Source organism: Xiphophorus couchianus, chromosome 22 (assembly GCF_001444195.1).
Source record: "Xiphophorus couchianus chromosome 22, X_couchianus-1.0, whole genome shotgun sequence".
Lineage (NCBI taxonomy): Eukaryota > Metazoa > Chordata > Actinopteri > Cyprinodontiformes > Poeciliidae > Xiphophorus > Xiphophorus couchianus.
Genome location: NC_040249.1, coordinates 28604126 through 28611072, shown reverse-complemented (window position 1 = coordinate 28611072; position 6947 = coordinate 28604126). Strand labels below are relative to the sequence as shown.

Below are 6947 nucleotides of genomic sequence, written 5' to 3'. Positions count from 1 at the left end.
CGACCTCGTCCTACTACCAAAACTTTTTATCAAAAAGCAAGGGGTTTTTTTCAAAATTGGCATGTTTCCCTTGAGCAAATTTATCTTTTGTTAGCAGAGTCACTCTTCGGCACAGCGTTCAACGTGACAACATGAGACTCACACAGGTTATGGCTTTCGTGTTGAACCCTCTTTGCATGAAGGACACACCTTTTATTGTACACGAGTGTTTTCAATTAGACAGGTCACGTGATGTGACTTACAATAATCCAATAATGATAAAAACAACAACAAATGAGAGCACAAAAACATTCGTACTGTCAACACCCCCACTTGCTCACATTTGGGTAACTTCCTCTCTCTTAATACTTCTACCAAAATACATTCATGTTCCACCAAACATAAACATTTCATACTTCCTCAACTTAATCTTTGTTGCTGGTTTAGTTAGTACATCTGCAACCATTTCATTAGTTGGACAGTACTCTAGAAAGACTTTTCCTTCATTTACAACTGATCTGACAAAATGATATTTAATATCAATATGTTTACATCTTTGTCTATACACAGGATTTTTGGCTAAGGATATGGTACACTGATTATCCTCATTATTGAGGAAGAATTTATTAAAACTTTGAACAAAACGTTTGGCTCGTCTCTTCCTTAACACAGCCGGGTTCTTCTCGGCGAGCAGCGGCCAGCTGTAAAACGAAACTAAACAAAGCGTGTTGACGTCACAGATCACAGAGTTTAATTCCGTACAAAGCAATGAACAACAAAGCTGCAGAGATACAGAGGTATGCATTTTCTCATAAAAATAAAATAAAAACACACCAGGGGAAGACAAACAAACACAAACACACAGACAGACAAAGGCGCCCAACGTGGAGAGAAAAAAGATGGAAAAAACTCTCTCGGCGTGCTCCGTGTAGTAATCTTATATCAAAGAGGAGTTTCCGTATTTTAATATATGCAAAGAAGGCGTTCCGTTGTTCAACCAATCAGAGACCTGTTTTCGGCCCCAGAGAAACCCGCGAAAATCCCCTCCTTACAGTTCAACTCAAAATGTGATCTGTTCTCTGTCACACCAAACAGGGGAAAGTTCCTAACACCGAAGTCCTGATATAAATCTCGCCGACTCCCCTGAAGTTTCTTCCTCCCACATTCCAGCTGCCGTTTCCATGGAGATGCAAATTTTATGGCCCTTGTCTCTTAAGCAGACAGTGAAAGGCGTCTGCTTGTCTCCTTGGGCCTCTCTGAAGGGTCACACAAAACCTGTTTTTCAAATAAGAGTGCTTAATATAACTTTACACGTGTTGTAAGATTAAGTGTATTTTAGCACTAAAATAATCATTTTCCTTAACATCATAAATCTTAGCTAAATAATCCTTATCATCCATGTTGAACAACAGTTGTTTCAAGTATAAGCATTCCTGTACAGTAACAGCTAATGCCATGTACTCTGCTTCACATGTGGATAGAGATACTGTAGGCTGTATTTTGGTCTTCCACGAGACCAACGGACCATCTCTATTTAGACTCATACAGTAACCTGTTGTACTCCTTCGATCTGTTACATCGCCTGCCCAATCGGCATCACTGTATGCATATATAAGGTTATCACAGGCACCCTTTTTAAAACATAGTACTTTATCTTGTGTGCCTCTTAGATACCTAAAACATGTTTTACAGTATTCCACTGTTCTGTGGTTGGGTTTGCAAAGTACTGTGACAGTTTGCTTACAACATAGCTTAAATCTGGTCTTGTACATGTTGACAAATAGATTAAGCTCCCTATTGCCTCCTTGTATTTTCTGACATCATTCATTACTTCAGCATTATCAGCATAGTTAAGTTTCTGCTCACAAGGGGTAGTTCGTGGCTTACAGTTCAGCATGTCAAACTTTTCCAGTATTTTCTTTACATACTTCGACTGTGACATTTTAATACTGTCAGGATCTCTCTCAAAGTCAATGCCAAGAAAATGTGTCAAGTTTCCTAAGTCCTTCATCCTAAATTTGGAGTTAAGTTTTTCTTTTATATCTCTAAGGATATTCATATCACTGGCAGCAATAATCAAATCATCGACCCATATAATGATAAACACAGTTTCAGTATCAGTAATCTTTGTGTAAACACAATGATCAGCAGGGTTTTGAACAAACTTGATTTCACATAGATAGTCATGCAACATTCTGTTCCAGTTTCTGCTTGACTGTTTAAGTCCATAAAGAGATTTTTGCAGTTTATACACCAGTCTTTTATTTTCTTGAGATTCCTTCTTGTAGCCCTCTGGTTGTTCAATATAAAGTTCACATTCAATTGGGGCATGTAAATATGCTGTCTTTACATCCATCTGGTGAACAAACATGTTCTCCTGTACCACCTTTTGCATCAACACTCTGATGCTTGTGAAGTCAAATCAGAAAGAAGAAAAAAAAAAAAGTCGTGCGTTCCCACACGGACCTAAAAGCGGGACGGACAAGGAAAAAAAAAAAAGAGAAGACGGAAGTTAAAGCCGTCAAACAAAGAGGACAGGAGTTTGGGATCTTTTGAATCACAGATCCTAGTCAACCTGTGTACAACTGGATGATCTTTTAGATGAGCAGAGAGGCAGCCGGTAAGACATAAACTGTGTTGTTATGAGATCGGACCGCAAAGTTGTCTACAATCCAGTTTGGCCGATCGGATCATTAGTGACAGCTGAACTGAGGTGGTGGACTGCAGCGGCGACGCTTGCCGTTCATTGACTGATGGACTTTTATGATTGAATTGATTATTGCATTGATGAAATGGATTTGGGTAACAAGTTCAATTGTTAATTAATTTACCATCAACTTCAAAGAATAATTTAAAGCTAAATTTATGATAAATATTTATTATTAATGTTGAGAAGCAGATGTTTGTATGCTAAGAAATGTATGTGTATGAAATGTAAATATTAACTTGAAATGCACTTTAAAGTTAAGTTAAAGTTAACATAAGTTTAGTTACTTATGTATTTAATTTTGATTATTTTGTATATTTAATTTGTGATGGGTTGCTTGGTATTATTTATATAATTTGCAACTAAGTGAAATTAATTTATACAGATTAGTAATTATTATTTTTTGGGTTTGTTTAAAGGTTTTTACCTGCATCCTCTGGATCAATGGTGAACATGTCCATACACTGAAATAAATGGAAGTAAAAGCAAGGAAAACTGTTTGGTCCTTCGAGTAAAATCCCTGTCATTAAGAATCTGCATGGGGTCATCCATCCCTTTTCAAGTGGGGAAGTTGCACAGTTTAAAAAAGAACTTGACAATGCTCGTCATGCTAGCAGTTGGTGAAAAGGTTTCATCATAGTTCATACCTTTCTTTTGACTGAATCCTTTAGCAACATATCTAGCCTTATATTTGTCTGATCCATCACTATTCTTTTTGATTGCATAAACCCATTTACCCCCCACTACAGACCAGTTTACCCTCAGGTAAACTGGTCAGGGAAAAAGTAACATTGTCATTTAATGATTGGATTTCCTCATCCATTGCTGTAACCCACTCTTTTGCATTCACAGATGTTACAGCTTCTTTGTAGGTTTGAGGTACTCCACTTATCAGTCTATAACAATAATCAATGTTAGCTATCTGTTCTTCATCATCAATGCCACATACATAGTCATCTAAATAACCTGGTTTCTTTCTTTCTCTGACAGGGTATCGCCTCTCAGGTTCTTCATGTCTTGTTGTGTGACTGGTACTCGCCATCGGTTCTTCTTCTGTGCTCAATTTCTGCTCAGAAACATTTACTGGATCAGCCTCTGAAGTTTTGGTTGCTCTGGGATTAATTCTAATCATATCATCATCATCATCCAAATTTACATCAGTCTCATTTTTCTCTCTGGATACAAATTTCACAAGCCTATGTTTCTGGATTTTCCTGCTGTTTGGATAATAGACCATATAGGCTGGACTATTCTTGTCATACCCTATAAAAATGCCTTTTTCACACCTTGAATCCAGCTTCCCTTTCTCTCGTTTGTAAGTGTAACAAACACATCCAAACTTGTGCATCCTAGAAATGTTAGGCTGTCTGCCTGTCAACATGAAATAAGGCGTTTGGTTTGTGCGATTATTAAAACATCTATTTTGCACTACAGCAGCTGTCTGAACTGCATACGGCCATAACATTTTTGGCATCTCACCATCGATTAACATACATCTAGCCATGTCAAACAAAGTTCTCCAATTTCGTTCTGCCGTACCATTTTGATGTGGAGAATATGGTGCTGAGGTCTCATGTCTAATACCATTTCTACTCAGTAATGCCTGATACTCTTTTCCTGTGAATTCTGTACCATTGTCTGACCTCATACATTTAATCTTTCCATGTGGAGCCATGTCAGCAATAAACTTTTCAGTCGCTTGTACTGTGTCACTCTTATTTTTCAAAAAGTATACAAAGACTGCACTGGAATAATCATCTGTGAAGGATAATGCATATCTGTGACCATCTTTGGACATTGGGTCTATAGGTCCTGCTAAATCTGTGTGGACCATTGCTAGCGGTTCTTTAGCTCTTGCATCTGGCTCCTTGTTCCTAGTTTGAACAAATTTTCCTTTTGTGCAGACTTCACAATATGGCTTCGGTTCACCTCTCCCTTTAATTTCCATGCCTTGAACAACATTTTCTAGCTTCAGTACATCTCTGTAATTGCAATGTCCAAGAATCTCATGCCAACTTTGTAAGTCATAACATTTTTTACACTGATCACCACATTCATTGTCCATCGTCTTCATCGGTGGGGCTCTTCAAAATTGTCTCTTTCAGCCCTTGCAATCGTAGATGTCCTAAAAACTTTGTCTCCCATAGTTCGTAATTTTTCTCGTCTCCATCAAAGAGAAGTCTTGACCAGCGGCTGTGCGGCAAGTCTTTTTCTCTTCTGTTCATTTTCCTTGTTTACTTACACAGCAGGTGTTCACTGTCTGTCTGTCGGGACAATTACCCGTTTCTTCATTGATTCTGGGCCCATAACCTGTTAGCAGAGTCACCCTTCAGCACAGCGTTCAACGTGACAACATGAGACTCACACAGGTTATGGCTTTCGTGTTGAACCCTCTTTGCATGAAGGACACACCTTTTATTGTACACGAGTGTTTTCAATTAGACAGGTCACGTGATGTGACTTACAATAATCCAATAATGATAAAAACAACAACAAATGAGAGCACAAAAACATTCGTACTGTCAACATCTTTCAAATCTCATATTGTGCAATTATATGGCCAATGGAAACACAGCTAAAGACTGTATGTCTTCTAATTTGAAGACTGACTATGTCACAGTGATATAAAAAAGGCTGTACAAAGTCCAATGTTCCTCCAAATGTTCCAACAAATAGGCACTTTTTTTCCTCAGAACAGTTCAACCCTATTCCAGGATTGAACCAGGACTCATGATGAGTCAAACTGAAATATTTATTCTTGTACCAATGGCAGATGAAGCCGGAAAACAAGTCATTGATTCATCCATCGTCTTTACCTAGCTTTGCAGAGTGGCTGGTGTATCCGGCATTCAGTGGAGTTCATCCTGTATTGACCCTTTGAACTATGTCACCTAATCACGTTGAGGCATCATGACAGAGATTATGTCATGACATAATCTCTGCTACCTTCTCTCATAAGTGAGAGAAGGTAGCATTGAACGGGGTATTCAATGTGAAATTGTTTTCCCAGGTTGTTTTTGCTAGTATAGCCATGGCTTCTATTCGTTCAAGTTGAGCTAATTATTCTGTGGAAGTAGCTCACCTAGCTGGGACTCACTGTCAGCTGTGTTTAAAAAAGAAACCGAGCCATACCTTCTCCCTCCTATTGATTGGACCAAGTCACCGACTGAACTCACAACACATGATTTAAACCACTACAGTATGTCTTAAATAGCATTTCCTCTTACACCGGAGCAGACTAGTTTCGTATAATGTAGGTTACATGAGGGTGGGATATTTTCTTCATGGTTACTAATAATTAGATGTGTAACTACGCCACAATGTAATACTTACCAATCCTAAGTATCAACGTTAGTCTTCTTACCTTGTAAAAAGCGTTTGCTGCAAATTCACCGATTCTACGGCTTCTAATCTATGGCTGCTGTCCTCATCAACCTGTTTATGAACCATATGGCCATTTTTAGTCAGTCAAATCGACTAAATAAAAGCGATACTACTGTACCTACTGTCTGTTTTTTGTCAAACGTTACATGAGTTAACACGTTTGTACATGCTTTGACAACAGTCCATCACAGATACACACAACCAGGTACCCAAAAAACAATCACTTCCTGCGGCAACAGAGTCCAAGAGACCTAGCAATAATATTTTAGGACTGTAAGAGCTGACCACAGTAACTGACTCCATGAAGAAAGATCTCATGCCAGGATTGGAACCTTGGATCTTCTTGCTGCAAGGCAACATTCCTGGCAACTGTACAGAAATAGAAATAAATGTTCTACCAACATTTTAGTTCCAGTGTAATGCTAAACCACAGTGGCATTACTACATTAACTTCAGGGAAGTGGTGGATCGATCGGACCCTCAGGGCATTAGTGTGACTGTGCGGTGAGCTGGCACTCCGGTCGGTCTGTAATGGCTGTGCACGATGGGCCAGGCATTTCCTCCAACAGGAAGTCAAGGCTCAGAGAGCCCGAAACTGCAGAGAGCCAGAAAAAGGCAAAAAGCAGGAACATTTGTTCTAAGATTTTTTTTGATCACTCCTGCTTCAGTGCAGAAATGGGTCACGGCTGCCAGAAACACATCACACATCTTGTAGTCATCTGAGTCAGTGGAATCTCTGATGGGCCTCTTTTTGCAGCGTGCTGTCAGTGCTCCGGTTTCAAACGCTGACATTGTTTTACTTCTGAGTCTTTCCACTTTTCTGCTCATTTATGACGACTGATTGCATCCCTCTTTCTGTCTTTTTTTTTCTCCTTGG

General features: G+C 39.0%; 2 long non-coding RNA genes across 2 annotated transcripts; one reads left to right on the top strand and one right to left on the bottom strand.

Moving 5' to 3' along the window:
• Window positions 1–1888: 1888 nt before the first annotated feature.
• Window positions 1889–4748, bottom strand: LOC114137467 (uncharacterized). Its single transcript, XR_003593997.1, has 2 exons — window positions 4103–4748; window positions 1889–2189 (listed from the first exon to the last, which is right to left on the bottom strand). It is a non-coding gene; the product is annotated as an uncharacterized LOC114137467 (long non-coding RNA).
• Window positions 2405–3175, top strand: LOC114137466 (uncharacterized). The gene is made up of 2 exons (XR_003593996.1): window positions 2405–2599; window positions 3106–3175. It is a non-coding gene; the product is annotated as an uncharacterized LOC114137466 (long non-coding RNA).
• Window positions 4749–6947: the final 2199 nt, after the last annotated feature.